Genomic DNA, 15,343 nt, shown 5'->3' on the forward strand with positions numbered 1-15,343 from the left:
CCTTTGTTTATAGTTTTTAATCAATGTTATGCATGTCATTAATATCAATAGCCGCTCTTCTAAGAACAGTTCAGTACGGTTATGGTTGTTTCTCCACTGAGCCTGGATCAGTGCGGCACAATTACACACCGTTCTCAGCACGGTTAGACAATCGTGCTGAATCAATGATGACAATAATACTAACAAAGAATTACATTTGTGATTATCATGCTGCCTTGAATGTGGGTTATCTGCTATATAAAGTCCTACTGTTACTTCATGAAGAATAAATGTATAGTTTACATCAAACAAAAATATGTTTTTTTATATGCGAGTTAATTTAATAAATAATATTTCTACTACAAAACAAACAAAAGATTATAATAAATCATTCAATTCAAGGCTAAAAGCTGCAAACAGTCATCAGTAATTAAATAGAAAAAGAATATAAATCTCAAAAAAAAGTCTCACTTCTGCCACTCTTTGAAAGTTTTGATTTTGGTTTGTGTCATTGTAAATGCTCACACTAGTTATGAGCTGATTTACATTTTTCTGTGTTTGTGGAATAAAGCAGGCGAGTCAGCCGACCCAATAAATGAGCAGGCAGAGCAGGATTCTCGCGATGACCAACAGCGCAATGCGGTTCTTTGTTATGAGCTGCAGTTTCAGTGTAAACTTAGAAGGCCTGCTTCTTTGGCGATGATGTGTACAGTATTAGATTTTACATTTAGCGGACATTTGTGCTGAACACGCAGTGAATGCAACGCATCCAGATACGGCCACCTTCTCCGAAAACACTCGATCTCGGTTGGTGGATCAACATTCACCACATGATAGTGGTCATCTGTGCCATTATTTGTAACTTTAGGTGGGATTTGCAAACCTGTGTACTTTTCACTCTTCAGGCGTTTGCAATTCCTGCAGTCACAAAAGCTCCCTGTCATCTGACAGCGGAAAGCCTTAAGTGATTGACAGCTAATATGAACCATTTTAATGGCCGGGAAAAGCGATTCAGCACATCTTTAGAAAAAATCTAAGCAGGTCGCACTACAACCATTATATGCAGTCGCACACATGCTCCCAAATATATTATGAGGTTGCATAGCTTAATTTTTGGGCGCATATGCAACCAGAATAGTCACAATTTCGAGCCCTGGTGTGTTGACGTTGCGGCTTTGTTGCCAAGTTACCATACCACCTCACGATATCGCTCCGGTCCTACTCTCAACATTTAAATAAATCCACGCAAATTTTAGAATAAAGGCCTGTACTCAACACAAACTGAAAATGTATCTAAAAATCTAAAAATTTATCTTGAGCTCGAAAATGTAATACCTCGTCAGATGACATTAACTACTTTTTAATACTTTTTAATGCCCTTAATTTTGACTAATTTCATTTACTACCTTTCACAACCCCTGCGGACACCCTGTATATTCTGGGTATTTGACAAATCAGTAAATATATGCACTAAAAACAAATTTAAAAAGTCCATAGGCTTCCTTTACCCGTAGGCAAAACTAAAATAGGCTATTAGTAACAAATATAAATAAAAGATAAAAAACTTTTTGTGAAAGCAAGAGATAATCTTGTGAGAGTGCTGTTATAAAAGGAGTCTCAGGTGACCAACAATTGTGCATTACTGCAACACCATTTATTCCAGAACATCTGAGCCACTTTCAGTTCTAAAGTTTTCATTTTTGGTTTTATTTTATTTTTTAAGTCTATTTAAAGCTGCAGTAGGTGATCATCTTCAGAATCATGTGTTGTGCTGGTCGAAAGTCTCTTCACAGTCCAAAAGTAAAGATTAAAGAAAATGATCTAAATGTGTTTATATGTATTTTTATATTCTGGGTAAGGCATAAAACTAAAACATGTTCATCCAATTAAATATTGTCGGGCTGACAATTCTCATAATTCTTATAAGTAGTTCAAACTGTCAGCAAATGTAGATTTGAACCACTGGGCATCTCTTCATGCAGATTCACCATTTGCGTGTGGATGCGTGCATGTGCGCCGCGCGTTTATGTGCAGACGAGCAGTCACAGTTGCGAATCAAATGCTGAATAAAAACCTGTTAAACTCCTGAATCTATATTGGAGTGAGTTTTGCACGCTGGAAGAAGAATAATACCATGACTGAAGTATTTCTGTTAGGCAGGTCATGTTCTGTGTTAAACTCTTTTAGTCACACAGAGCTGATGTAGATTGTGTTGTTATAAATGGGTTATTTGCACAGAAGTGTTGTTCAGCCACTGAAATCTCCCCGTGAAAGATTGATGCGACTATTTTCAGCTTCATAAGGTCCTTTTACAGCATTGATAAAGTAGATTTATATTTAGTTTAACAACAAAACATCAGTAAATAGAGCTATTCGGCCTAGCCTACTTTACTGAGCTGAAGATGCTTTTCTATTTATATTGGGTCATTTCTGAACAATGACAGCCTGTGATGCGCTCTTTATATTGTTCACCACTACTCTGAATATTCATGTGAAATAGCATGCAAATATGGTTTAGTAATAAGTGTAATTCCTGCACACCAACGGCCAAACACTAGCTACATTTATAAATGGTGAATGACATGATCTAGTGGGTTGTCCACTGCCATCTTTACGATGAGCATTCGTGTTTTAGGAGGCGTGGCTTTGGATGGCAGGGAAGGGACTGTGTTTCAAAGATATTATGCCAACCGGTTAGCATTTTGGCAGATCACCTACTGCACCTATAACTTGTTTGTTAATTAAATCCTGTTTTGTTATTTAGCCTATTATTTTTAAGTAACAGTGAAGTTGCATATTAACTTGATATGCAAAGAATGGGAAATAAATTCTTTTTGACATGCTGATTTTGGTAAAAATTGTGAATATAGGTAATACTCGCCTTGCAATTTTAAAATCATTGTATTTTTTTTCCTTTGAGCAGGCAATTTTCAATTTAAATGATTGCTGCTGCAGTCTGAAAGTGTCGGTTAGGCAATGCTGACGGACACAGCTAAAGCTGGATAAATTACAGTTAATTGATTATTAATTCTGATAAGAATAACATCAACAACAAGATAATATTAATAATAAGTCTTTTATTTAAAAATGAATTTAACACATGTAATAGGTCTACATAAATGTGAAACGAACCAAACATCATCTTTAAAATAGTCAGGCCTCAGCTCTCTGTGATATCTCTCCCTATCATCGATACACAACACTAGTGTCAATCGGCACAACCCTATCTTGTAGTAAACATAACTCCAAACTGCAATATGGTCATTTAAATGTCGTTCACGCATCGACGTTCAGGGGTTCGAATCGAGATCGCCATCTTTTTACGATTAACTATGCAGTCCAACTATCACTTGCCAGTAATTAACCAATCTTTTATAGTAAAATCTGTATGTGTACTATTGGTCATACTGTATGAATTAACTCCAGAATATCTGGCATGTGAAAATACATAATTGAGCTATCCTTTCATCTTTAAATAAATTGCTTTAAGACACAATTGTATGATGTTATATAGTTAGAACAAGATTACATTTTAAATAAACCTGCCAAAGGGTCTGTTTTACCTTGTTCTGGTTACTCTGCCCTGTTCACTTAGCAGCAAATATCACTAGATAGGCTACCTGGTGCCTGAATGAAAGGGTTACCGTCTTATTCCCTGATCTTCTTGCTTTGTCTGACTGTTGTGGCTCAGTTTGTTTGTGAGGATCACTCATCTTCACGTTGTCCAAAGCAGGTGAGGAGACAGAACATTATGGGACTGGATGTCAGAAAAAAAACAGAGAATATCGAAATCAGAAATATTTGTCAAGACAGAACAAGTATATTCTTCTATTTCTATATTCAGGGTTTCTGCAGATATCATAATGTCAAATTTAAGACTTATTAAGACCTTTTTAAGACCATTAAGTATTAAATTTAGGACCTATATCGCAATATCAAAAACACGCATACACATAAAGAGATCAGAAGAAGAAGAAACAGACAGTAAAATCTGACAAATAAACAGAGAAGTAAAAAGCTTCTGGAACTAGGTCATATCATTAATATCATTCAGGATAATCGTTTTTAATTATTTTATAATTAATTATAAAGATTTTTATAACCATTCAAGATTTTTTAAATACATTTTTTATCTAAATGATGCATCACATGCTTTTCTTCATATCTCAGACAGTTCTACCCATTAAAGTTAAATATTAATGGCAACAGATCTTGGGTTGCTCTACAATTATATTTTTTATTAAGGCAGAAATAAAAACAGAAAACAAGTACACTCACTAAAAATATTGAGGTTTTTTATTTTTTATTTTGCCCACTCAACAATTCACACATGACTTTCTGGCTAGTTTAGTTATTACCAATAAAGCCTAGAAATTGGGCATCAATATACTGTAAACTGATACATATATTCATACATTCCTTTCCAGTTGAAGTCAGAATTATTAGCCCCCCTGTTTATTTTTCCCCAATTCCCGTTTAATGGAGAGCAGATTTTTTTTTCAACACATTTCAAACATAATAGTTTTAATAACTCATCTCTAATAACAGATTTATTTTCTGTTTGCCATGATGACAGTAAATAATATTTGACTAGATATTTTTGAAGACACTTCTATACAGCTTAAAGTGACATTTAAAAGCCTAATTAGGTTAATTAGGTGAACTTGGCAGGTTAGGGTAATTAGGCAAAATTTTGTTACTTAATTTTAGTTTGTAACTTGTAAATTGTTTTAAATTCGAAATTGTAATATAGGTCTATACATTAGTGTAAAACCTATGCATGATGGAAAAACATTCTGTAATATTAAAACCAACTGGGTCTACACTTTTGCATGGCCTCTTTTTTTAAACAAACTTATCCCTCAGGTTTTTCCAAACTTTTACAAAAACTGTCGTCCTTTCCCACTGCTGTTGCAATTTCTAGCCAAAAAGAATTGGTCATCTGGTTCTACTTCTCCCTATGATCACGCATGGACTGATCATAAAGAAGATGTGTGTATAGGGCTGGATGATATGACAAATATCACGATATACTTCTTAATTTCGGTCGATATGATATAATTCCGATATCGATATGGACAATATTAAAAAGACATAAAAAAACTGCCAAGAACGCACACAATAGATGTCTGTACCTACAAATGTCTGCAAACTGAATTTGCAAAGTCTATAATACCTCCAGGCTCTTATAACTTTTCTTTTAATAAAAAGGTTTAAAAAAATTTTACTTGTTAACTTTTTCAAATGTTCACTCTCTTTTTTGTATTTAGCCTTTACAAACAGACATATATATATATATATATATATACACACACACACACACACAGGGCTTTACATTAACACCCGGCAACACGCCAAATTCAGGTAGATTTCAGCTTTGGCGTGTTAGACAGTCACTCCCACAAGCCACTTTGCCTGGTTGAAAATAATTTTTTTTCAATTTTTTAGTTGTCCTAAAAGCAGGGTTCGACAATATAAGGATGACCCAATATGCGTGCAAATGTGATCTTAGAATCGAGAAGTAAAATAATTGTGATCACGTGAGCAGAAGAAAGCAAGTGAATACCAAATGAGAGGATGATCATTAGCCACGACAGATTACTGTAAATATTTTTGATACATGACAATAGTTATTTTTTTAAAAGTCAATTGCTTTTCTTTCTTTTTTAAGAAATGTTTTATTAAATAAAAAGTATAGTATACAGCTATATTTTGCTTGTTTTGACACATTAAACATTTGTGTCTAAGAAATAATTATTGTTTTGTATGGTTATAGAGATAAATTTGGTAAACCGTTAATTTTGAGCTCTAAAAAAAGTCATGCTAGTCGTGCAAACACTATGAAACCATGACTCCTTTGCTCATGCTCATTGAGCAACCTCATACTCGACACACAAAAAGTGAAATGATTGAGAACACGTGGACATAACACAAAATTTAAATCAAGTAATTTTAGCATGTCAACGTCAAACTTATGCATATAAAATATATTTTTCCAACAACAAAATTGTGGATAGTGAAAATGCAGAGTGGCTAGTAAAGTTGGAAATCTACTAGCCACAGTGGCTGGTGATCAAAAAAGTTAATGTCAAGCCCTGTGCAAATATATATATATATATATATATATATATATATATATATATATATATATAGCTTGTTCATTCACATCTGTATTCAGGGCACACTTCAGGGCAAACTTTCTGCGACGTAGCTAACCAACTGCTGTGCTAAGCGCTGGCAGCGTGTCTGTGATGTCACATGCGTGATGACGTACATCATGCTCTTTCTGATGGCTGAGCACTGACCGTCACTCAGTGACAAATGATGCAATCTAGGGATGTAACGGTATTGTAAATACCGTCATACCGCAATATAAATTTTTTCCGATATTAGCGTAGTCGCATGACTCGATAAAACTATAGGTCTTCTGAGAAAATTTGCTCAGGCGAATGAAGCGAACGGGAGGTAGTGGAAACTACAATTCCCATCAGCCCTGGGGTTGCCATCATTCTTTGCGGTCTGTTGTCGCTACAGATCCAGTAATGCGGAAATGAAGTGTGCTGCTAGAAGCGAGGATGAAAAAGACCTGGAAATGATCGAACATAAAGCGGGTGTTGTCGCCGCGCGCGTACTGAATAGCGGTGTTGTCGCGCGCGTACTGAATAGCGGTGTTGTCGCGCGTGTTCTGATCAGCTGTGTTGTCGCGCGCGTACTGTAAAGCGGGGAGGGGGGGTTGAGCGCGCATACTCAAGAGCGGTGTTGTCGCGCGCCTACTGAAGAGCGGCACGGAGGGTGTGTCGCGTCGCGGGGGCACTTTTGATCATTTTGGAAGGGCACTTTCTATCCAAGACTAAAAAGGGCATGTGCACTGCACAGGTTGAGCCCTATGTGTGCACGTGCCTGCAAGTTGGGGAATACGACTAATAGTATGGGGACTGCATGGGGACTGCAGAAACACAGCACACTGTTCAGATTGATGCAGACATTGACTTGTACCGCAAAGAGATCTCTATCTCACTCATGGTTTGTCCTCTCAAGTGGGGGAAAGACAATGCACAACGTTACCCACTGCTGTCAACATGGGCCAAGTCATATCTCTGTCCCAGAAACCTCAGTCCTAAATGAGAGGGGTTTTTTTCTGTTGCAGGGGACATTGTAAATACCCAGAGATACCAGCTTTTACCAGATTATAGTTATAAGATAATTTTCCTTAAAACCCATCTCTATCTAAGTGAGTGAGTGAGTGATTAAATGTTGAATGTGATGAGTTTTCAACAATACTAAATTGAAACTTTATTTTTTTACATGGTTTAATTTTTTTTTGTTATTAAAATTGAAGTTCCTGTTTCAAAGCTTACAGATAGATGGCTAATTTGTATGTCATTGACACTTTTGGCACTTTTTTGGAGTATTTTCATGAGTTTTGTTTTTCCTGTAAATGATTCAATAAATACCGTACCGTGACATTCATACCGAGGTATTACCGTACCGTGAAATTCTGATACCGTTACATCCCTAATGCAATCTATAAGATCTTAAAAATATAATTATTTTATATATATATATATATATCTATAATATATATAATCATTGTCCAGCCCTAATGGGTGTATCAATGGGCATGCATCAAGTTTATATATGCGCAAGTTTCATACATGTTTTGAACATAGTATAGGTTTATATGCGAGTAATTTATATGCTCGTGTTGATAAGCAAAGTTTTATTTAGATCCTACACGGTGCCTCATAGCCATCTGTGTCGGGAAGGTGGATGGTGAGGCGACAGGTTGACTTAAACTTAAATGATGCCTCATCTTCTGTCATTGCTTCTGACTCTCAGTATGTTCTATCGGGTGGAACAGATTTGATGTGTTTCCGCTGTTAGTCGGCAGACTCGGCACCACTCTACCGCACATTTTGCAGAGCACCGAAACTAAACGTTTATCGAAACTTAAAAAGCTGAATCACTTCCACACCACTGCATTCGTCTTTCCTCTCTCATCAACTAATTTGTCTGCATTCTTAGTTGTGGAAGCTTGTTCATTCACATCAGTATTCAGGGCACACATTTTGTAGCATTTTGTAGCATTCTGCGACGGAGCAGCTTAACTAACTTCTGAGCGCTGGCAGTGGCAGCGTGTCTGTGATGTACGTCATCACGCAAGTGACATCACGCTCATTCTGAGCACGAAAAAGTCATTCAGTGACAAATGATACAAGGTATAAGATCTTATCTATAATAAAACAGATGTATGCAAATGTATATCGAAATACCGGAAATGGGTTTAAAAATCATCACTGTTATTGAAAAAAATCTATCGCGATATATATTGATATCGAATTATTGTCCAGCCCTATGTGTGTACAGTCATACCTGTTTCAGACAAAATCTCTTCAAAGTGTTTCATATTCAATTCAAATCAAATTTGAACCGCACGAACTGAAAAAACATTTTGTGAGCTCTGCCAGCCAAAATCATGTCGCAGCTGGCAGACCTCCATAAACACAGTGATGACATCACATTTACCGCGCGCACTGAGTTCAATAACAGAAAGCTGATTAGCAATTGTCGGTATAGGGCATGTCGGTCTTATTTGTAGTTGTAATAACGCAAATTACAATTGGACTAGTGAAATAAAGAACTACAACACCCTGAAAACCTAGCAACAACAACAAAAAAAGAATTTAAATGAGTTTTAGATTTAGCGTTACATGGACATCGCAAAAATAAGACCTGTGCAAAAATATTTTAGATCTAGAACAGTGAATTTAGGACTTTTGAAGGCCTTAAATTTCGATTTTTTAATTTTAGAATTTTTAAGACCCCGCGGAAACCCTGTATATTCCTTCTGACCATACTTATACATGTCAGTCAGTATTGCTATTTTGACTGTCAATATTACAGAATAAAGCATCCGTATAATTATGGTTGAATTTTATGTTTCATAATATAGACAATTGGTAAGTGAACCTACTGATTTCTGTAGACTCATACTACTGACCCCTACTCACCATAACCAGAATCTCCATAATTGTAGGTTATATCTTCTCCTGGAAGTATGTTGCACACAGCAAAGATATGATTTTCATTTTGCAGTTAGGAGCTTTGTGGTCATCATTTACAAGTCTCCCTAAAGACCCATCTTCTTTCGATGCATCCATGCTGTAAAACATAAAACAATCACTAAGCATAAAATACAAACAATTTTTAAAGTTTATACATTTAAGATGTACTATTTTTTTTTCTGTGACCATCTTCAAAGAGGTGTTAACAATAGTATCGAGAATTAATTCTATTTTAAAACTTGCTAATTATTTCACTAAAAACTACAGATTTGATTAGAAGTGTTAATTTACATTTCACTTCTCAATTCCTGTAAAATATTTTTTATGTCTGTGAGGAACATTTTTTATGAAATTGCAATCAAATATGGGAACTGATTGTAATCAGAATGATCAGAATCAGAAATACTTAAATTTTGAGACGCATAATATATTATCGGCCATATCAATATCAGCCGATAAATGCTTTTTTTTTATGTTATGGTCATCAGTCTGATATCAAAATATGGCCGATATATTTAAGCTGATAGATTACAGAATTGCCTGCCTTGCACATGCGTGGGTCGAACTTGTTCAGAGTTGTGCAGTGCTTGGACATTATTGTTGGGTGATACACAATTTTCATATCATCCACCTTTGAGATCACCTATCATGATACTATAGCATAGGCCAGGGGTCACCAATCTTATTTCTAGAGGTCCAGTGCCCTGCAGGGTTTAGCTCCAACTTGCCTTAACACACCTGCCTGGGTGTTTCAAGTATACCTAGTAAGACCTTGTTTAGCTTGTTCAGGTGTGTTTGATTTGGGTTAGAGCTAAAACCAGCAGAACACCGGCCCTCCAAGAACAAGTTTGGTGATCCCTGGCATAGGGGCACGGCAGTGTTATGTTTGCTTATTTGCTCATTTATTTAACCACATCTAAACATATTTAATAACCTTTCGGCTAATCATACTCACCACCCAAACTTGTACTCAAGAACAAAATGCCCTCTGAATAAAGCTTCAGTGGTGAAAACTCATCCTCCTAAACAAAAGACGTTCATTAGCTGCAGTTTGTTGAAAATTAATTATCATTGGTTCATAATTGCATTTTTTGAGTTTGCATTAAATTCTACAGACTTTTGTGTTTTTATTTGAACTAATTGTTCTACTTGTCCTGTATGCTTCTCAAGCTTTATGAGAAGTGTCATTCATGTCTTTTCAGGTGCACTCAGAGGGCAATCGCCTGTTATGTCATGTCATTCAGCTTTTAATTGTTAGCATGATGTAGGTCTTTGAAATAATATTTATACAATATAGTTATAATGACATGTATAGATGATTAAACCAGTGTGTTTAAACTAGTTTTAAATTTGTTTGTTTTTGTAGTTTGGGCCAAAACAAATGTTTGTTGCAATTTTAATAGTTTAAGTTCATTTGATTGACTATTTAAAAATCTGTGGATATTATCAATGCATTTATTGGATAAAATAACATTGCTACCTTTTACTGTAAAAAGTCCCCATCCCCAGAAGTGATTAAGGTTACACAGTCATATATATAAATGTGTAAAAGATGAAGCACTATGAATATATATTTAAAAGAAAATAAATAAATCAAATAAATGACCAGATCTCTGTGTGGAGCACTCCTTGTGCAAACAAAAAATTCTCTGAATAATTACAATATATAGCTAAATGTATTTGAAAACATAGACATACTATTGAAAATTAATACTTTAATTCATTAGAGTCGTACTTCTGTGGGTATTTTGGTTAAAGTAACCTAAAAGTAATACAAAAGTAGTGTAATGCATTTCTGAGATATTAATATTGTCATGTAACCAATTACAAAAAAAGAAATGGCAGTAACTTTTAATATATATATACTGTAATGCATTTCATTTTGGAAGTAACTTGCCCAACTGTGTTCGCTATTGTTTGTTAGCACAAAGATTAGATATTAACGAGGATTTGGAACAAAATTGTTTATGCACAATGGGCTCTCTGCACAGCTAGAGTTTTAAAGCCAACGATAAACTTCCGGTGATAGCTTAATGTGGATATTTTCAATTTCACAAAGTTGTTTGTACATCATCAATGTTGTAATGTTATTACAATACATTCAGTTAAACAGACTAAAGCATTCATTTAGTTGTTCAAGCGTAAAATTAGATGAACGATGGTATAACCACTAGCGCCGTCAGTATAGCAAAAGGCTAGCGCAGAAATTCCATTGAAAATACTGGGTAAAGTCTAAATCGAATACGTGGCCGGCTGGTATGTGCTATGCACATCCATATAGCAGCATTTTTATGACACTGTATAATAGGCGACGCGGTGGCACAGTAGGTAGTGCTGTCGCCTCACAACAAGAAGGTCGCTAGTTCAAGCCTGGGTCAGCTGGTGTTTCTGTGTGGAGTTTGCATGTTCTCCCTGCATTCGCGTGGGTTTCCTCGGGGTGCTCCGGTTTCCCCCACAGTCCAAAGACATGTGGTACAGGTGAACTGGGTAAGATAAAAATTGTCTGAAGTGTATGAGTGTGAATGAATGTGTGTGGGTTTCTTAGTGATGGGTTGCAGCTGGAAGGGCATCCGCCGTGTAAAACATATGCTGGAATAGTTGGCGGTTCATTCTGCTGTGGCGACCCCAGATTAATAAAAGGACTAAGCTGAAAAGAAAATGAATGAATGAATGTATAACAATAATGAATATTTTTACAGTACTGTGACGGTTGGGTTTAAGGTTGGGGTGAAGGTAGGCTTTAAAAAATAAAATGTATTGGGTATTTTAATAAATAGCAGCATAAATAATACTCAATACAACTACTGTTTTTACGTTACTGTGACAGTTGGATTTAGGGTTGGGGTGGGGATAGACGTTAATAAAATACAACAAATGTGAAATTTAAGAAATAATATAAATAGTTTTCGTTAACTTTCGGCTGCAACCATATCTGATCTAGCAACAACCAAAATACAGGGTAAAAAAACTCATATTTTAAAGACATGGCGGGGGGAAATGGACTTTAATGCAGTGCTTCTTGTCCGATCTGAAACCCACTTCATATCATAAATATAACAGGTAGTGAAGATTACTGATTTTTAAAGAAATCAGATCTTAAACGTGACAATTTTGAAATGGAAAGATGTCATTGGAAGCCATTGGAGTGCCTGGCTGAAAATTAAAAGTCTGGTGATCTGTAAAATATTTTACAACATTACAGATACATTAAAAACTAATTTAAGTGTGTGTATGGTTTGCATTGGTTACTTTAACAATTATAATAGCAAAAATAATTAATGTAGTGCTTTGTTGTATATACACATGTTCAGAGTTAATAAATGTTTCAACCCAATTTAATTGCAAAAGTATGATAAAGTACAACAGGTAACACTTTAAAATAAAATTAATGGATTAAAGTCAACGGTGAGAAAAAAAGCCAGATTCATTACAGTTACTGTGCTAATATAGGATAAAATAATACAACTGAATATTATTAGTTATTATCCCCATTTAGTAAAACGACTAACTTTAGTAAAACGATTGTAATCAGATTACTATAATTTTAACACATACATAAGCATTAAGAAATGATCATCACCTAAGATTAACATTAAACTTTACCAATACTTTTAATTAACTAATGTTTATTATTGAAGCCTTCTTGCACAGAGTTAATGTACAGTACAACTGACCTATAAATATTTTAAATTTTAGTAACAGTTTCAGTTAATATTTCAACCTGTAGTAGGCCAGATGAACTTGAAAATATTATTGAAAAACAATTAAGTCTCTTAGAATGTTGCACTGTTAACAATACCACTGCAACACAACATGGATTTTACTAAAAAGAACTGTAAAAGTTTACATAATAAATAATTATTCAATGTATTTTGAGTTCCCATGATGTCAATATTGTACATGTTCATTATCATTCTATATTGAACCACTGCATAGAGAGATATAGACAGAGAGAGAGAGTGTTTGTGAGTATAACTTACCTTTGTAATTGTTGATGAATTGCACTTGCAGGTTTGTCACTTTTACAACAAATGTAATGTTCTGCATCCTCTTGAGGTATTTTACGCTTTCTGTTTTTTCTTACTCCCAGCATGAAGACAAAGGGCATGTTTCCTATAAAGACTTTACGAAAAAATAAATATAATAAATTATATTATGCTAATAAATAACATAATAATAATAGCATAATACATTTTATATATTGTCTATTGTTCTGCTGAACCCAAATGATTTCACATAGATCTAGTAATGTACTTCTATCTAAAAATTTAAATCAGAAATTAAATCATAATGTAATTAAAAACAGAATAGGTAGGATGTAAATCACATCCAAGATTAATTTTCCTATATTCGTTAAACAAAGCTATAAATACATTGTTATTTAGACTGAAAACAGGGCTAGACCCACATGAACCATTTTCATGTTTTTGTAACTTTACACACCTCAAAATTATATATACTTTGATATAATAAAGACGTTATATATATATATATATATATATATATATATATATATATATATATATATATATATATATATATATATATATATATGTTCTGTGCGTTTGGGCAAGCTAATTAACATCATTAAAAGGCTTATTTACTTAAAGAAATTTAAAATAATCACCATATTAAACAAAAAATAAAGATTTTATTTTTGGGGCAACCACACAAGCACACGCAAACACTATTTTGATCAACAGAAATGTAGTGTGTTAAACAGTATACAGCTAACATTGCTATTAAATACATTTCAACAAATATAATCGACAAAGGAATATAAGCACTAAACATACATCTTACAAAGGCAATGTTTTGTCGTGTAAGCAGTAATTATGCATTTAAATACATAAATTGATTTACCTGCTCTCCCTGGAGAGATGAGTTCGCGGGAAAAGGCGTCTCCAATTGATTGCGTCATTAGCACGTGTTTGCAAATGCCGCGCGTTCATGAGTTGAATGAGGCGCTGTGAGGGATGTGTGCTTAACACACACACACATACACACGAACAGAGGGGTGGGGGAGGGAAACTGCAGCAGGTTCAACTTGGAGTTTGCAAAATGTATGCATCCACGTGTTGAAGTGTTCACATATTTGTTTTATATTGAACATGCTCTTTTCATTTGACTTTTTTTTTTTTTAGAAAACCTGATTTTCTTTGATTATGGTGCACTTTAATTTAATCTCCAAATAAGTAAATAAATAAATATATATATAATAAAAAATAATTATAAAATAAAAATATATATATATTTTTAAAGTAAAAAAAAAGTGAGGGGAAACCTGATAGGTGTTGTAGACTAGAATTACGTTAACAAACTAATTTTATATTGTCGTCGTCATCATAGTCATAGTCTCTACCCCAGGGCAGCTCTCACGAGGCGTCTGTGAGTTGACAGTGGGGGATGGGTGCTCAAGACACACACACACACATACACACGAACACAGGGGTGGGGGAGGGGAGCTGCAGCAGGTAACACACTTCAACTTGGAGTTTGCTAAATGTATGCATCCACGTGTTCAAGTTTTCACATATTTGTTTCACATTAAACATGCTCTTTTCATTTGACTTTTTTTTTAGAAAATCCGATTTATTTGATGGTGCACTTTAATCTCCAAACAAATAAATAAATTATATATATATATAATTTATTAATTAATAAAAACAATTGATATAAAAACAGAGATTTTTAGCGTTTTAACACAATCTTAAGGCATGTTTTCAACATGCTTCCTGATCCATCAAACATGTTTTTATTACTATATATATATATTTATTTATTTTTTTAAGTAAAATAAAAGTGAGGGGAAACCTGATAGGTGTTGTAAACTTGAATTACATTTACAAACTAATTTAATATTATTGTTATAGTCGTAGTCTACCCCAGGGCAGCTCTCTTGAGGCTTCTGTGAGTTGACAGTGGGGGATGGGTGCTTAAAACACAAACACACACACACACATACACACGAACAGAGGGGTGGGGGAGGGGAATTGCAGCAGGTAACACACTTCAACTTGGAGTTTGCTAAATGTATGCATCCACGTGTTGAAGTTTTCACATATTTGTTTCACATTAAACATGCTCTTTTCATTTGACTTTTTTTTTAGAACGCGATTTCTTTGATAACAATGCACTTAAATTTAATCTCCAAACAAATTAATACATTTCTTTATTTATTATCTATTTATTTATTAATAATAAACAACTGATATAAAAACAGGGATTCCTGATCTATCAAGCATGTAGTTTGTATTTCTTTTTTTTTACTATATATATTCATTCATTCATTCATTCAT

At 34.4% G+C, this 15,343-nt stretch overlaps 1 protein-coding gene and 1 long non-coding RNA gene across 7 annotated transcripts in view; both read right to left on the reverse strand.

Moving 5' to 3' along the window:
- eeig2b (EEIG family member 2b) overlaps positions 1–15,343 on the reverse strand; it is a 67,254-nt gene that overhangs the window by 11,324 nt on the left and 40,587 nt on the right.
- On the reverse strand, positions 3,037–13,957 carry LOC147839378 (uncharacterized). Its single transcript, XR_015518654.1, has 5 exons — positions 13,908–13,957; positions 13,025–13,166; positions 10,000–10,066; positions 8,991–9,141; positions 3,037–3,736 (listed from the first exon to the last, which is right to left on the reverse strand). It is a non-coding gene; the product is annotated as an uncharacterized LOC147839378 (long non-coding RNA).

The sequence above is a fragment of the Danio rerio genome, chromosome 20 (assembly GCF_052040795.2).
Source record: "Danio rerio strain M-AB ecotype USA chromosome 20, GRCz13ab, whole genome shotgun sequence".
Taxonomy (NCBI): Eukaryota; Metazoa; Chordata; class Actinopteri; order Cypriniformes; family Danionidae; genus Danio; species Danio rerio.